The 18,153-nt window shown below is 35.2% G+C and overlaps 1 non-coding gene and 1 pseudogene across 1 annotated transcript; one reads left to right on the top strand and one right to left on the bottom strand.

Moving 5' to 3' along the window:
• On the bottom strand, positions 1 to 5,945 carry LOC114074867 (annotated as a pseudogene).
• A 553-nt stretch (positions 5,946 to 6,498) lies between these two features.
• LOC114074992 lies at positions 6,499 to 6,712 on the top strand. The gene has a single exon (XR_003575369.1). It is a non-coding gene; the product is annotated as a small nucleolar RNA U3 (small nucleolar RNA).
• Positions 6,713 to 18,153: the final 11,441 nt, after the last annotated feature.

The following is an 18,153-nucleotide window of genomic DNA, read 5'->3' as shown; positions in this document are numbered from 1 at the left end:
AAACAAGCTCAATTAAAACATGCAAAATCTTACCTGATAAATGCTGAAGAGAGAATTGAACTTTGATGTGAAAATAGTGATATCATTACAGGAAGAATAGAAGGAAGACATAGAGGATCACATGCATAAATTGATATCAGGAAGACACTCGCAGTTAGACCATTCTTGATGAAATCTCAAGACATGAGAAGGGTATGCAATGTTATCTTCAGTTGAAGGGAAATAGATATAATACTCTTCTCCAATTATGGCACTGATACATCCAAACCACCATCCATCATTGGCATACACATCTACTATATCATATAAATGGAATCCGTGTTCTGACATTGTTCCATCTCGATGAGGAAGAACAGGGAGGACCTCGATTGTAGGGATCACCTCCTCCAGCAGTTCAGATTCATCATCAGTTGACAGAGTCTTGTACTTGACGATGTAATGATTTGGGTCATGTTGGGAAAACGCGGACAAGCACAAAAGAATATACGGTAAAAGGAATGGAAATAAAATGGGAAAATAACGACACCAAGAATTTTACGTGGAAACCCTTCTGAATAAGGGAAAAAACCACGAGCCAAGAGGAGCAACTGATATTACTATAGTAAGGAATTTTACACTGTGTAGTCACTAATACAATACTCAAAGTGACTACTACACACTCAAAAGGAACAACACTCTTTTGGTTTCCGTCTTACTAAAATATCGCTCACACTCTATTTTTCTTCACAGACTATTTTCTTGTATAGTCTATGGAATACCTCACTTTGCTCTCAAAATGGTTTTTCTCTCTAACTTGGTGTGTTCTACAAATGAGCAAGAATGCTCTATTTATAGAAGGATAAAACCATGCTTATGTCACTAATGACATAGGTAAATATAGCAAAGTCAAAAATGGTTGCAAATCTTACCAATTTGCCAACTACCAAATCTTTTCTTTTCAACTCCAATTACTATTCCTTTTTAACAATTGCTTGTACCAATTGAATAGCTAAAGTTGACAAAAAAATGGGATGGATTCAACAAATCTCCCCCTCCAGTCCCATTTACTGGAAGAAGGTATCTTCAACTTCTTTAGAGAGAGCTCATACCCACAAGTTCTTTGCATAACTCGAACTTGTCTTTCGGTATCATCTTGGTCAGCATATCTGCAGGATTTTCACTTGTGTGAATCTTTTTGACGTGAAATGATTCATTCTCCACTTTCTCACGAATCCAATGATATCTGACGTCAATGTGTTTTGTTCTTGCATGGTACATGGAGTTCTTGCTCAAGTCTATTGCACTCTGACTGTCACAATAGACAATATACTCCATCTGATTCAAACCAAGCTCTTGAAGAAATCGCTTTAGCCATATCATCTCCTTGCCGGCTTCAGTAGCCGCAATATACTCAGCTTCAGTTGTAGATAGTGCAACACATTTCTGCAACTTTGACTGCCATGATATAGTTCCCCCTGAAAAAGTAAACAAATATCCAGTAGTGGATTTTCTATTATCAAGGTCACCTGCCATATCAGAATCTGTATAGCCTTTCAAGATTGGATTTGATGCTCCAAAACACAAGCATTCATCTGAGCTTCCTCTAAGATACCTGAGTATCCATTTCACAGCTTCCCAATGCTCTTTTCCCGGATTTTCGAGAAATCTACTGACAACACCAACTGCATGAGCAATATCAGGTCTAGTGCACACCATTGCATACATTAGACTTCCGACAACGGAGGAATATGGAACTTTGGTCATGTTCTCTTTTTCCTCCCTAGCTGTAGGACACATCTTCTTGCTCAACATCATATGACCAGCAAGAGGTATACTTACAGGCTTCGCATTCTTCATATTGAAGCGCTTCAATACGCGTTCAATGTACTTCTTCTGGGACAAATAAATCTTCCTTTTATCTCTAAGACGAGTAATTCTCATGCCCAAAATTTGCTTGGCATGACCCAAGTCTTTCATAGAAAAAGACTTACACAACTCTTTCTTCAGCTCGTCAATCTTGGAAGTATTCTTGCCCACAATCAACATATCATCCACATACAACAAAAGGATGATAAAATCTTTGTCAGAAAATTTTTGTACAAATACGCAATGATCTGAAGAAGTCTTCTTATAGCCTTGCTCCCCCATAACAGATTCAAACTTTTTGTACCACTGTCTGGGAGCTTGTTTTAGGCCATAGAGACTCTTTTTGAGTTTGCATACAAAATTTTCTTTACCATCTACTTTGAAGCCCTCAGGTTGTTCCATATAAATCTCTTCTTCTAGGTCACCGTGAAGGAAAGCCGTCTTCACATCCATCTGCTCAATCTCTAAATTAAGACTAGCAGCCAAACCTAGAACTGTGCGAATCGAGGACATTTTCACAACAGGAGAAAATATTTCGTCAAAGTCAATACCTTTCCTTTGACCGAATCCCTTAACAACCAATCTAGCTTTGTACCTGGGCTTCAAGTTGTGTTCTTCAACTTTAACTTTGAACACCCACTTGTTCTTCAAAGCTCTCATGCCCTTGGGCAATTTTACCAACTCATAAGTGTGGTTCTCATGCAAAGACTTCATCTCGTCTTGCATGGCTTCAATCCATTGATTCTTGTGCTCATCTTCCATGGCCTCCTCATAACATTCAGGTTCTCCCCCGTCAGTGAGTAACACATACTCATTGGGTGAATAACGGGAGGAAGGAAACCGCTGTCTTGTGGACCTCCGAAGCGGAATATTTGATTCGTCCACAACTTCATGAGCAACAGGATCATCAATAACAATATCATTGTTATTATCAACATCAACATGTTGATTCGATACATGATTCTGGGCGTCACCATGATTATCAAACCCAACAACATCATGCACACTTGTGTGAGGAACTTCATCATGATGAACTATACCATCAAAATTTGAAGATTCTACCTTCTCCGCTTTGTCAATATCTTCAATTGTTTGATTCTCCATGAAAATAATATCACGGCTTCTCACAAGTTTCTTTTCAATTGGATCATATAGCCTGTAACCAAATTCATCTAGGCCATATCCAATGAAGATGCATTGCCTTGTCTTGGCATCTAACTTTGACCTCTCATCTTTCGGCACATGTACAAAAGCTTTGCAACCAAATACTCTCAAATGGTCATAGGAAACATCCTTTCCATACCAAACACTATTTGGTACATCACTTTGCAAAGCAACAGCAGGAGATAGATTAATAACATGTGCAGCGGTCAATAAAGCCTCACCCCAAAATGAGTTTGGCAACTTTGCTTCAGAAAGCAAACATCTAACTCTTTCCATCAAGGTCCTGTTCATCCTCTCAGCCAAACCATTAAGCTGAGGAGTCTTGGGAGGAGTCTTCTGGTGTCTAATACCTTGATGCTTGCAGTATTCGTCAAATGGTCCACAATATTCACCACCATTATCAGTACGAATACATTTCACTTTCTTTCCAGTTTCTCTTTCAACTGAAGCCTGAAACTGCTTAAAGACACCTAACACTTGGTCTTTAGTCTTCAAGACATAGACCCAAAGTTTTCTCGAGCAATCATCAATGAAAGTGACAAAGTAAAGTGCACCACCCAATGTCTTTGTCTTCATTGGACCACATAAATCAGAGTGCACTAACTCAAGCAACTCTGTCTTTCTCGAAGGAGGGTAGGACTTAAAGGAAACTCTATTTTGTTTACCAGCCAAGCAGTGCTCACATTTTTCTAATTTAGAACTTTGGAAATTTGACAATAATTTCTTCTTGGCTAGAATATTAAGTCCTTTCTCGCTAATGTGGCTAAGCCTCTTGTGCCATAATGTTGAAGAGCTATCGCTCTCAACCGCATTCACCATATCAACACAAGCAGAGGCCGTAGTCCAGTATAGACCACGACGTTTGTTACCACGAGCCACAACCAAGGAACCCTTAATGAGCTTCCATTTTCCATCACCGTTGGTACTAACATATCCTTTATCATCTAAAACACCAACAGAAATTAGGTGCAGACGAACATCAGGAGCATGTTTCACATTGTTCAAAACTAGTTTAGTTCCAACACTAGTTTCCAAACAAATTGTACCAATACCAACCACCCTAGAAACAGTCTCATTACCCATACTCAAGGTTCCAAAATCACCAGGAGTGTAGGAAGAGAAAAAATCCTTCCTTGATGTCACATGAGATGCGGCACCAGTGTCCACAACCCAGCTTGACTCATCACAAGCAATATTTATCATGTTTGCATCAAGAACGGTAACAAGATCTTCGGTGGTGACGGTGGCTAGGCAATTTTCATTGCCATCTTCTTTAGTTTCCTCTTTGTTTTTGTTCTCCCTCTTCAACTTCCTGCAGAACTTCTTTGTGTGCCCTTTCATGCCACAATGATAGCACTCAATATCCTTAAGTCTGCCTTTGGATTTGCTCCTATTTTGTTCTCTATGCTGAGAACCACGAGTTTTATTTCTCCCCCTGGGGCCAGTTATCAGGACATCCGACGAAGAGGAACCTTGAGTTTTTCTTCTCATCTCTTCGTTCAAGACACTACTCTTGGCGGAATCCATAGAGATCACACCATCCGGAGCAGAATTTGACAATGACGTTCTAAATGTTTCCCAAGAATCTGGTAGGGAACCAAGTAGAAGCAAGCCTTGAATTTCTTCATCAAATTTGATGCCCATAGCAGATAATTGGTTCATTATCCCCTGAAAATTATTCAGATGGTCTGTCATCGGAGAACCATCATGATACTTCAAACTCAACATCTGCTTTATTAAGAACATTTTGTTGTTGCCAGTCTTTCGAGCATACAAACTTTCAAGATGCTCCCATAGGGTTCGAGCATGTGTTTCCCCAGAAATATGGTTCAACACATTATCGTCGACCCATTGCCTAATGAATCCACAGACCTGTCTATGCAACAGATTCCACTTTTCATGTGTTTTATTATCAGGCTTTACAGTGGTAAATACTGGTTTGTAAAAATTCTTAACATAAAGCAGATCTTCCATTTTTCCCTTCCAAATGGCATAATTAACACCATTCAAAGTAACCATTCTACTTGTGTTGGCTTCCATTGTTTTCCCCAAAAAATATAGTTATCGCAAATCAAAGTAAATCTTTTCTGATGTGGAAGTTCAGACTGTGCTGCAACCACAGAGCATACTCAGATAAAACCTTGGCTCTGATACCAGTTTGTTGGGAAAACGCGGACAAGCACAAAAATATATACGGTAAAGTAATGGAAATAAAATGGGAAAATAACGACACCAAGAATTTTACGTGGAAACCCTTCTGAATAAGGGAAAAAACCACGGACTAAGAGGAGCAATTGATATTACTATAGTAAGGAATTTTACACTGTGTAGTCACGAATACAATACTCAAAGTGACTACTACACACTCAAAAGGAACAACACTCTTTTGGTTTCCGTCTTACTAAAATATCGCTCACACTCTATTTTTCTTCACAGACTATTTTCTTGTATAGTCTATGGAATACCTCACTTTGCTCTCAAAATGGTTTTTCTCTCTAACATGGTGTGTTCTACAAATGAGCAAGAATGCTCTATTTATAGAAGGATAAAACCATGCTTATGTCACTAATGACATAGGTAAATATAGCAAAGTCAAAAATGGATGCAAATCTTACCAATTTGCCAACTACCAAATCTTTTCTTTTCAACTCCAATTACTATTCCTTTTTAACAATTGCTTGTACCAATTGAATAGCTAAAGTTGACCAAAAAATGGGATGGATTCAACAGGTCAATCATAGAAAGAATAGTTGCTCTATAGTAAGAACCTACGAATCCATCTTCGTGACTTCCCACTTCAACTTCATCACCCTTTTCGAAATACTTTTGTTATAATTTGTTTCTTTGATATTATTGATTGTATTGACCTTGGAGATCTCTGCCATTCTTGATTTATAGTATTGCTGTTTATTCACTTTCACTTTGGTTCGGGCCATCTCTACTGGTGTTTTGATTGATTGTCGAATGAAATACTGAGAAACTATTAGGCTTTGCTACTGAACTTATTGTAGGCAGTGCATTCTGTTTCCTTCGGTTCTTATTGGGTTTAAAAAGGTGTAAATGAAAAAAATGAAAGGTTGTCATTTTTCTTAAAAGTTTGTGACTTTTCGGAAGGATTGTGATTTTTTTGAAAGATTGTGATATTTCTGAAAGGTTGTGACTTTTCTAAAGTGATAGAGGAGTTTTCCTTATTTTTTGGAATTGAATGATTTTTTTCTTCCTCTGCATATGTATATATTTTCTTCAAAAAGATTTCTGGTTTACTACTATGAGCCAGTTACTAACCGTTCTTCCTACTGGGAATTGGTTTACCAAATTAGTGATTTTTCTGTAATGAATCAAAAATCATCTAAGCTTTTGTTGCACTTGAGACTTGGAGATTGCGTAGTAGTCAGCGACGCTGCGTCAGGGGCCAACATACTGCTCCCACATCGGCAGTGCAATACATAAGCTCCAGCTTTATGAGGCTTCGTGCCAGTAGCATATGTCACGACCTTACTTGAACAGGATCTGTTCTATAGGCTCGTACCACTGATCCTTGATTTCTAAGGAGACAGGATTCCAAGTTTGGTTGATGAAGCATGGCCATCTGACCAGAGTGTGATTAACAGCCATCCATGGCTCCTCGAGCTGTGGTTGCAGTAGATGATCGTTCTTAGACCTGATTCAGGCCTCAGATGGTCTCATGGCTGTCTGACAGACTATAATTTCCTTTTTGCCCTGTTTGAGTGCTTAGCGAGTATTTTTGCAGTCCCGGATTTAGTATTCATTAGCAACAACTTGTGAAAAAGATATTTGCTTGTATTATACAAGTATGGTATGCTTAATACAATATACATTATACATCATAAATTGAAAATCTGCCCTTGCTCCAATATATAAACAAGGGGTCTATGTTTAATCCCATTATAATGGTGATTCGTATATTAAAGTTGATATTATAAATTTACATCATAAGAAAGATTTAATGAAATTAGTTACTCTTTTCTTTTCTTTCGAGTTTCCAGTACTTATCCCTGAATGAGCATGTATAAAAAGTCAACTCAATTACTGTGTATTGAATATTCCAGCCACTTGTGATCAAGTTGCTCCTCAACTCAATCATAAATGAACTTCTCCTATAATCAATGATAATACTAATTTGGGTACACCTCGATTATTTTATCATACATTTTTTATGAAACATGTTCTATATAATCTACTACGACTTCAAAAGATGAAAAGTAACTCTACCAAACTTTTGTTGTTTCTATTGAGATTTTTATTTCTTTTACCCGCCTTTATTCGTTTGCTACACTCGAACCCACGACTATTTGACAAACCTACTACTGCATCACGTTGGTGACAACAATGGTGGAAATGAAGGATCATCAATCCTGGGAGGCATTTTTGATGACTCGTCAGACACGCAATGCTTTATTTGTTTTTAAATTTAATAATTTTTTATTTTTAAAAACTAAAAATTTTACCTTTAAATTTTACTGAATATCAAAGTGACTACATTTAGTTCCATTCATCATCAATCATATTATTTTTCTTACTTCATTTCGATTATTACTTTCATTTATATCATTTCCTTAATGCGCTTTTTTTTAAATAATTTTTTTACCTTTTTTGATTGTTTTTTACAAGATATTTGTTATTATAACATGATAAGAATCACATATATATTTTTTTTATAAAATTTAACTTTTTTTTAATTTAGATCACTTCTTCGGCTAAAGATTCATTTTATGTATATGTGTAATAATAAAATTAAAATTAGAAAAAGATGACAACCTTCTTATTTCAGATATTTGTTTATTTTAATCAATTTTATTTTGACATTTTCTCTATATTTCTCTTAAATAATTATTGAAAATTATTTGGAAGTTTATTTATTATTTTCTTTTTTTAAAAATACTTTTCCAAATTTGAAAAGACAGAAAATTCTACCTCAAAATTGAATTATTAAATACGCCCATATTTAAATCATTTCATCATTGATGCTATTAATTTTTAAATTTCTTTCTTTGAATTCATCAATAATGTTATGCAATTTCTTAAATCATTTCTTTTCCTTTCTTTTTTCTTTTTACTTTTTGTTTCTGTGTTTATTTCAAAACTTAATTGTCCTAAACTGCATTAAAATGCATTAGAATTTGATTTGCCATTTTATTTTGATTTTTTAGATTATCTCTTCTACTAAAGATCAATATTTATATGTTATAAGTACATCAATGTTATTCTTAAATGTCTATTGAAATCTATATAATAATATAAAACTGAATCATAGGGTTGCTGATGTGGCATGCTTCTAAAATGAGGATTCATTTTTTTGTTTTTTGATAATTTGTTTTAAATTTCTTCATATTATTTTTTTATTAATTATTTATTTAATAATTTTAAAATCTACCATATTTATTATATTCAATTATAATTCATGACTTACAGCAAAAACTTCCATCTTTTTGCATTCTCCACTTCAATAATGTCTTCTCAACTTTCTTCTATCTAATTCTTAGGACTCAAACGATCTATAAATAACAATTATATATGGAGTTGTGTTGCTATTTATTTTCATGTTTCCTTCATTTTTTCGTATTTGTTTACTTCTTCTTCTTTTTCTTCATTGATCATGTATTTAATAACTAAGAGAGAGAATATAGAAAAAGTGATGCGGAAATATGCATGGCTACCATGTTCATGAAGATTATAGATATGTTTTACATAATTTCTTTTTTTGTTATAGTAGCCAAACACGAGGACGAGGTGAAGACGTTTTTTATGACATTGTCAGATTAATTTTGTACAAGTTTGACAAAATGAAGAGAATATTTTTTGGCGATAATTAGTTATTTTTCAAATATAAGGTATGTATTTTCCAAGAACAATATTGTTCGATAAAGTTTGAAGCGTTACATATATTATTCTTTTTTATACCGGGTAAATGTTAACTTTTTCTTCTAAAATAATGTGTTGATTTTCCTAGAAAAGAAATTGGCTATTCTTAAAAGTCTATCTATCTATCTATATAATAATTGTTGGACTAGAATAGTGTGGTACTTTCTCTCTATACTTTGGTGATTTTTTTTTTTGTTTTTCTTTTCTTCCTACTTATTATTGAACTTATTATAAAAATAAATATCTCAATAACTTTATTTCGGATTGTTTTATCATTTTATATGATTAATATTCATTATTTTGTTCATAGTATACAAATGTCAAAAATATTAAAGTCACATCCTTAATCCTCTTAATATTCTTAGGAATGTATATTTTCTTTCTAACATTATTTTGTTTTTTTAATTTTAATTAACTTTTTTAGTAATTTTGATATGATAATTTTTTAGGTTGGTGAAATATAAATACTAGAAAGTATGTAGTGATGAAGTTATAACAAAGAGGAGGAAGAAGTCCGAAATAAAAAAAAATTGATGTAAAAAACTAAAAAGGTTCAACTAAAGAGTATGTACATTGGAGATGACTTGAAATAACTATTGTTACAAAATATAGATATATTTAATCGATTTTTCATAACTTATCTTTTATGATTTAGTATTAAATATTTTTTAATTCATTTCATAACCGCGCAAGGCATGACTAAGTACACTAGTTATTTATAGAAAAAGATACATATAAAAAAAAACGTGGAGAGTAAAGATTATATGTCCCGACAAATTACAACTTTCCATAAGTTTTATTTCAAATCAATAAAGTCCAAACGACACCTAAATAGTATATAGATGGACAAGGCATAACTTCTCTCTATGTTGTTTTTCCCAATTCACTTCTCCCTCTGGCGATTGAGATTCAAGATACTCCAAAAGGGTAATTTTTTTATTTATTTTTTTAGCTAGATTTATAAGATTCTTGTGTTTTCTGCATTTATATAGCTTCTTATGCTTATTTTTATGAGTTTAAATAACCTTATTATTGTTTCTCTATAAGAGCTTAGTAGAAGAATAAGAACAAGCTAATATAAAATGTGATTCTAGGTTTCTACTCTTTTGAACTCACAAATGTATTTGTGGAGTATTAATGTAAGGTGTTTATGTTGCTCACTTTTAAAATATGTTGTTGAGTTGATGATCTATCGGAAATAAACTCTCTACCAACCTCTTAGGTAGGGTTAAGGTCATAAGGTCTACATATAACTCTAGCCCCCTCAAATCCTACTTTCTGATTTTATAAATAACAAGTATAAAGTAGTACTTGTTGGGAAAACGCGGACAAGCACAAAAATATATACGGTAAAGTAATGGAAATAAAATGGGAAAATAACGACACCAAGAATTTTACGTTGAAACCCTTCTGAGTAAGGGAAAAAACCACGGACTAAGAGGAGCAATTGATATTACTATAGTAAGGAATTTTACACTGTGTAGTCACGAATACAATACTCAAAGTGACTACTACACACTCAAAAGGAACAACACTCTTTTGGTTCCGTCTTACTAAAATATCGCTCACACTCTATTTTTCTTCACAGACTATTTTCTTGTATAGTCTATGGAATACCTCACTTTGCTCTCAAAATGGTTTTTCTCTCTAACGTGGTGTGTTCTACAAATGAGCAAGAATGCTCTATTTATAGAAGGATAAAATCATACCTATGTCACTAATGACATATGTAAACATAGCAAAGTCAAAAATGGTTGCAAATCTTGCCAACTACCAAATCTTTTCTTTTCAACTCCAATTACTATTCATTTTTAACAATTGCTTGTACAAATTGAATAGCTAAAGTTGACTAAAACAATGGGATGGATTCAACAAATCTCCCCCTCCAGTCCCATTTACTGGAAGAAGGTATCTTCAACTTCTTTAGAGAGAGCTCATACCCACAAGTTCTTTGCATAACTCGAACTTGTCTTTTGGTATCATCTTGGTCAGCATATCTGCAGGATTTTCACTTGTGTGAATCTTTTTGACGTGAAATGATTCATTCTCCACTTTCTCAAGAATCCAATGATATCTGACGTCAATGTGTTTTGTTCTTGCATGGTACATGGAGTTCTTACTCAAGTCTATTGCACTTTGACTGTCACAATAGACAGTATACTCCATCTGATTCAAACTAAGCTCTTGAAGAAATCGCTTTAGCCATATCATCTCCTTGCCGGCTTCAGTAGCCGCAATATACTCAGCTTCAGTTGTAGATAGTGCAACACACTTCTGCAACTTTGACTACATGATATAGCTCCCCCTGAAAAAGTAAACAAATATCCAGTAGTGGATTTTCTGTTATCAAGGTCACCTGCCATATCAGAATCTGTATAGCCTTTCAAGATTGGATTTGATGCTCCAAAACACAAGCATTCATCTGAGCTTCCTCTAAGATACCTGAGTATCCATTTCACAGCTTCCCAATGCTCTTTTCCCGGATTTTCGAGAAATCTACTGACAACACCAACTGCGTGAGCAATATCAGGTCTAGTGCACACCATTGCATACATTAGACTTCCGACGACGGAGGAATATGGAACTTTGGCCATGTTCTCTTTTTCCTCCCTAGCTGTAGGACACATCTTCTTGCTCAACTTCATATGACCAGCAAGAGGTATACTAACAGGTTTAGCATTCTTCATATTGAAGCGCTCCAGTACGCATTCAATGTACTTCTTTTGGGACAAATAAATCTTCCTTTTATCTCTAAGACGAGTAATTCTCATGCCCAAAATTTGCTTGGCATGACCCAAGTCTTTCATAGAAAAAGACTTACACAACTCTTTCTTTAGCTCGTCAATCTTGGAAGTATTTTTGCCCACAATCAACATATCATCCACATACAACAAAAGGATGATAAAATCATTGTCAGAAAATTTTTGTACAAATACGCAATGATCTGAAGAAGTCTTCTTATAGCCTTGCTCCCCCATAACATATTCAAACTTTTTGTACCACTGTCTAGGAGCTTGTTTTAGGCCATAGAGACTCTTTTTGAGTTTGCATACAAAATTTTCTTTACCATCTACTTTGAAGCCCTCAGGTTGTTCCATATAAATCTCTTCTTCTAGGTCACCGTGAAGGAAAGCCGTCTTCACATCCATCTGCTCAATCTCTAAATTAAGACTAGCAGCCAAACCTAGAACTGTGCGAATCGAGGACATTTTCACAACAGGAGAAAATATTTCGTCAAAGTCAATACCTTTCCTTTGACCGAATCCCTTAACAACCAATCTAGCTTTGTACCTGGGCTTCAAGTTGTGTTCTTCAACTTTAACTTTGAACACCCACTTGTTCTTCAAAGCTCTCATGCCCTTGGGCAATTTTACCAACTCATAAGTGTGGTTCTCATGCAAAGACTTCATCTCGTCTTGCATGGCTTCAATCCATTGATTCTTGTGCTCATCTTCCATGGCCTCCTCATAACATTCAGGTTCTCCCCCGTCAGTGAGTAACACATACTCATTGGGTGAATAACGGGAGGAAGGAAACCGCTGTCTTGTGGACCTCCGAAGCGGAATATTTGATTCGTCCACAACTTCATGAGCAACAGGATCATCAATAACAATATCATTGTTATTATCAACATCAACATGTTGATTCGATACATGATTCTGGGCGTCACCATGATTATCAAACCCAACAACATCATGCACACTTGTGTGAGGAACTTCATCATGATGAACTATACCATCAAAATTTGAAGATTCTACCTTCTCCGCTTTGTCAATATCTTCAATTGTTTGATTCTCCATGAAAATAATATCACGGCTTCTCACAAGTTTCTTTTCAATTGGATCATATAGCCTGTAACCAAATTCATCTAGGCCATATCCAATGAAGATGCATTGCCTTGTCTTGGCATCTAACTTTGACCTCTCATCTTTCGGCACATGTACAAAAGCTTTGCAACCAAATACTCTCAAATGGTCATAGGAAACATCCTTTCCATACCAAACACTATTTGGTACATCACTTTGCAAAGCAACAGCAGGAGATAGATTAATAACATGTGCAGCGGTCAATAAAGCCTCACCCCAAAATGAGTTTGGCAACTTTGCTTCAGAAAGCAAACATCTAACTCTTTCCATCAAGGTCCTGTTCATCCTCTCAGCCAAACCATTAAGCTGAGGAGTCTTGGGAGGAGTCTTCTGGTGTCTAATACCTTGATGCTTGCAGTATTCGTCAAATGGTCCACAATATTCACCACCATTATCAGTACGAATACATTTCAATTTCTTTCCAGTTTCTCTTTCAACTGAAGCCTGAAACTGCTTAAAGACACCTAACACTTGGTCTTTAGTCTTCAAGACATAGACCCAAAGTTTTCTCGAGCAATCATCAATGAAAGTGACAAAGTAAAGTGCACCACCCAATGTCTTTGTCTTCATTGGACCACATAAATCAGAGTGCACTAACTCAAGCAACTCTGTCTTTCTCGAAGGAGGGTAGGACTTAAAGGAAACTCTATTTTGTTTACCAGCCAAGCAGTGCTCACATTTTTCTAATTTAGCACTTTGGAAATTTGACAATAATTTCTTCTTGGCTAGAACATTAAGTCCTTTCTCGCTAATGTGGCTAAGCCTCTTGTGCCATAATGTTGAAGAGCTATCGCTCTCAACCGCATTCACCATATCAACACAAGCAGAGGCCGTAGTCCAGTATAGACCACGACGTTTGTTACCACGAGCCACAACCAAGGAACCCTTAATGAGCTTCCATTTTCCATCACCGTTGGTACTAACATATCCTTCATCATCTAAAACACCAACAGAAATTAGGTGCAGACGAACATCAGGAGCATGTTTCACATTGTTCAAAACTAGTTTAGTTCCAACACTAGTTTCCAAACAAATTGTACCAATACCAACCACCCTAGAAACAGTCTCATTACCCATACTCAAGGTTCCAAAATCACCAGGAGTGTAGGAAGAGAAAAAATCCTTCCTTGATGTCACATGAGATGCGGCACCAGTGTCCACAACCCAGCTTGACTCATCACAAGCAATATTTATCATGTTTGCATCAAGAACGGTAACAAGATCTTCGGTGGTGACGGTGGCTAGGCAATTTTCATTGCCATCTTCTTTAGTTTCCTCTTTGTTTTTGTTCTCCCTCTTCAACTTCCTGCAGAACTTCTTTGTGTGCCCTTTCATGCCACAATGATAGCACTCAATATCCTTAAGTCTGCCTTTGGATTTGCTCCTATTTTGTTCTCTATGCTGAGAACCACGAGTTTTATTTCTCCCCCTGGGGCCAGTTATCAGGACATCCGACGAAGAGGAACCTTGAGTTTTTCTTCTCATCTCTTCGTTCAAGACACTACTCTTGGCGGAATCCATAGAGATCACACCATCCGGAGCAGAATTTGACAATGACGTTCTAAATGTTTCCCATGAATCTGGTAGGGAACCAAGTAGAAGCAAGCCTTGAATTTCTTCATCAAATTTGATGCCCATAGCAGATAATTGGTTCATAATCCCCTGAAAATTATTCAGATGGTCTGTCATCGGAGAACCATCATGATATTTCAAACTCAACATCTTCTTTATTAAGAATATTTTGTTGTTGCCAGTCTTTCGAGCATACAAACTTTCAAGATGCTCCCATAGGGTTCGAGCATTTGTTTCCCCAGAAATATGGTTCAACACATAATCGTCGACCCATTGCCTAATATATCCACAAACCTGTCTATGCAATAGATTCCACTCTTCATCTGTTTTATTATCAGGCTTTACAGTGGTAAATACTGGTTTGTAAAAATTCTTAACATAAAGCAGATCTTCCATTTTTCCCTTCCAAATGGCATAATTAACACCATTCAAAGTAACCATTCTACTTGTGTTGGCTTCCATTGTTTTCCCCCAAAAAAATAGTTATCGCAAATCAAAGTAAATCTTTTCTGATGTGGAAGTTCAGACTGTGCTGCAACCACAGAGCATACTCAGATAAAACCTTGGCTCTGATACCAGTTTGTTGGGAAAACGCGGACAAGCACAAAAGTATATATGGTAAAAGTAATGGAAATAAAATGGGAAAATAACGACACCAAGAATTTTACGTGGAAACCCTTCTGAGTAAGGGAAAAAACCACGGATTAAGAGGAGCAATTGATATTACTATAGTAAGGAATTTTACACTGTGTAGTCACGAATACAATACTCAAAGTGACTACTACACACTCAAAAGGAACAACACTCTTTTGGTTTCCGTCTTACTAAAATATCTCTCACACTCTATTTTTCTTCACAGACTATTTTCTTGTATAGTCTATGGAATACCTCACTTTGCTCTCAAAATGGTTTTTCTCTCTAACGTGGTGTGTTCTACAAATGAGCAAGAATGCTCTATTTATAGAAAGATAAAACCATACCTATGTCACTAATGACATATGTAAACATAGCAAAGTCAAAAATGGTTGCAAATCTTACCAATTTGCCAACTACCAAATCTTTTCTTTTCAACTCCAATTACTATTCATTTTTAACAATTGCTTGTACCAATTGTATAGCTAAAGTTGACTAAAACAATGGGATGGATTCAATAATACTCACTCTACTTAGATTTGTTTGTATTACTTACATTTTCATACATGGAGATTCTTTTGGGTTGACTAATGTGGAAATTTGGTGTTTTTTTTGTAGTTTGAATGTGCAAAACCAGATGAAGCACCAACAAGACTTCCTTTTGATCATAGCCGAGTCAAACGGTTTTATGTGCGTGATATTTTGCTGGAGGATATATATGATACATTATGCTGTTTTTCGTTGATAAGAAGCTTCTCATACTTGGAATATCTTGAACTAAAGGTTCGTCACTGTCTTCTTTGTAATTGGATTTGTTGCATTTGAGATAGTGGTAAGGTCTGTGTACATTCTACCCTCCCCAGACTCCACTTGTGGGATTTTATTGGGTATTATGTTGTTAGTGGCTTCTTTTGTAAAACGTGATCTTAGATACTCAATAACCTGGGAGTTAACTTCTTGTTATTTTTCTTAGCTTTTCACTGAAGATGATGATGCTACTGCAGAATTTCTTGAACTTGAACGTTTCTCCGATGTCACATTTAATCACCTCAGGGAAGTTAAGCTAGAATACTTCTACGGGAGAGCGCCACAGATGCAGTTTGTTAAGCTTTTGTTTGCAAGTCCCCAGTGTTGGTGAGAGTGACTATTGACTCATATTCACGTCCCAAAAGACGATCAAAGATACTTGCTAAGGTATCAAAATTTTGGCATCTATCACCTAAAGTAGAAGTAATCTATCGTGATATTTGGAGCGGAAATGTTTTTGAAGTTGAAGTTGAATAGATGGAAACAAATGTTGAAGTAGTAGTAGCAGTAATATAACATTGTGTTTTGATGTGAATGTCTGTTTGGGAATATGAGCATTTCTTTTGGTTTGTTTGTTTTGTTAGCCAAGTTCCCAGTCTTTGTTCATGAATGATTTTGTTGAATGTGTGACATACTCATGATTTGATACTATGGTGGTTAATTTCAATATTATGTTGTGTGTCACGATGTGTTGATTCTCCACAAATATGTTGATACTCCACCTGTATTGATAGCTAAGGCGTGAAACTACGAAAAAAATGATATTTCTGGTGTGGTTCAAGGTTTAGGAAACACGCTATCAATTTTTTTCTTGTTTTATTCATGTGCCTCGAATACAAAATCTTTTAAAAGTGAAATGATCCCATGAGCCATTTCTAACAACAAATTAATTCAAAGGGGTTGAGGTTATTAACTAGTTGCCATATAAAGTACAATAACTTTCTTACTTGCATTAGAAAAGTTCATAAACTGCTCTGAGAAGTACAATAATTTCGTGTTTGTTGTAGAAATTTAAGAAATTGTTGTAAAACAATACAACTTGTTTAATTGTTGTAGAGAATTGTAGCAATTGCTACGAAAAGTGCAACAATTTGCTTAATTGTTGTAGAAAATTTCAGTAATTGCTGTAAAAAAAATGCAACAACTTGTTTAATAGAACAACATCACGATGTACAATTCAAAATATCATATTCACTAATATACAACAAAAGTGAATTAGAAGTGCAACAAAATAGTGGTAAAATTGCATATTCATAAGCAGCTCTTTCAATTCATCAAATTCAAAATACCATATTCACTAATGTACAACAAAAGTGAATTAAAATTGTAGCAAAATAGTGATAAAAATGCATATCAACAAGAGCTCCTTCAATTCATAAAATTTAAAATACCATATTCACTAATGTACAACAAATGTGAATTAAAAGTGCAGCAAAATAGTGGTAAAAATGCATATTCACAAGCAGCCCCTTCTTCATCACTCTTTCAACTCCTTTTGAATTGGAATCAACTGTAATATTAAAAAACTTCACATGTAAAAATGGAATATATATGTATATATATACAAGACAAATCTTAGAAAGATGATTAGAAAATAATTTTACCTTCACTATCTTCGGACACCAATTCTTTTTCGATAATGATCTCATTCACTTTTCCCTTCTTTTTTTTCTAGGACTTGACAAGGCCTCTGAATTTTGTCTCTTTGTTCTTTTAACATAGTCGGGAGTATATAGATGAGAGATCTTTGATGAAGTCCTAATACCTCTCTTAGACTTCATGGTGACGATAGCTTTCTCTAAAGACTCAGTCTTAGCAATCATGCTGACGATAATTTTCTCTAAAGACTATATCCTGACATTCAATGAATCTATCGTCTCCTTAGGGCATGGAGTTTCTTGAAGACAAGGAACATTCTCATCGATCAGAGAAGATATTCCTACTCCAAAACCACCACTAATATCATCGAAGTCTTCTCCTCTTTCGAAATCAACACCAACAGTACATCCATCAATATTTGGAGTAAATTCTCCTCTTCCTCCATCACCAACACCACTAAAAACTCTCTCAACAATTGGAGAAGATGCTCCTCCACCTCAAGCTATTCAATCTTATCATCCTCGGTTAATATCTTAGGTACAAACTTAGTAAAAAATTTCATTTTCATTTCACTAGATGTATTGAATTATCCATGAATGCACAATATACATGTAAAATAATAATTATAATAAAAATATGATAAAACAATTGTTGCATTTAAAGATTATTTCAGCAATTGTTATAACAACTTAAACAATTAACAACTAATTAAGCAAAGAAAACACTTGTTGAAAAGGCTACAGCAAAAACCGAAAAGCAACAACAATTTCACTCTCTAATTTCT

The sequence above is a fragment of the Solanum pennellii genome, chromosome 11 (assembly GCF_001406875.1).
Source record: "Solanum pennellii chromosome 11, SPENNV200".
Lineage (NCBI taxonomy): Eukaryota > Viridiplantae > Streptophyta > Magnoliopsida > Solanales > Solanaceae > Solanum > Solanum pennellii.
The sequence above is the reverse complement of the archived record's forward strand: the minus strand, read 5'-3'. Positions and strand labels throughout refer to the sequence as shown.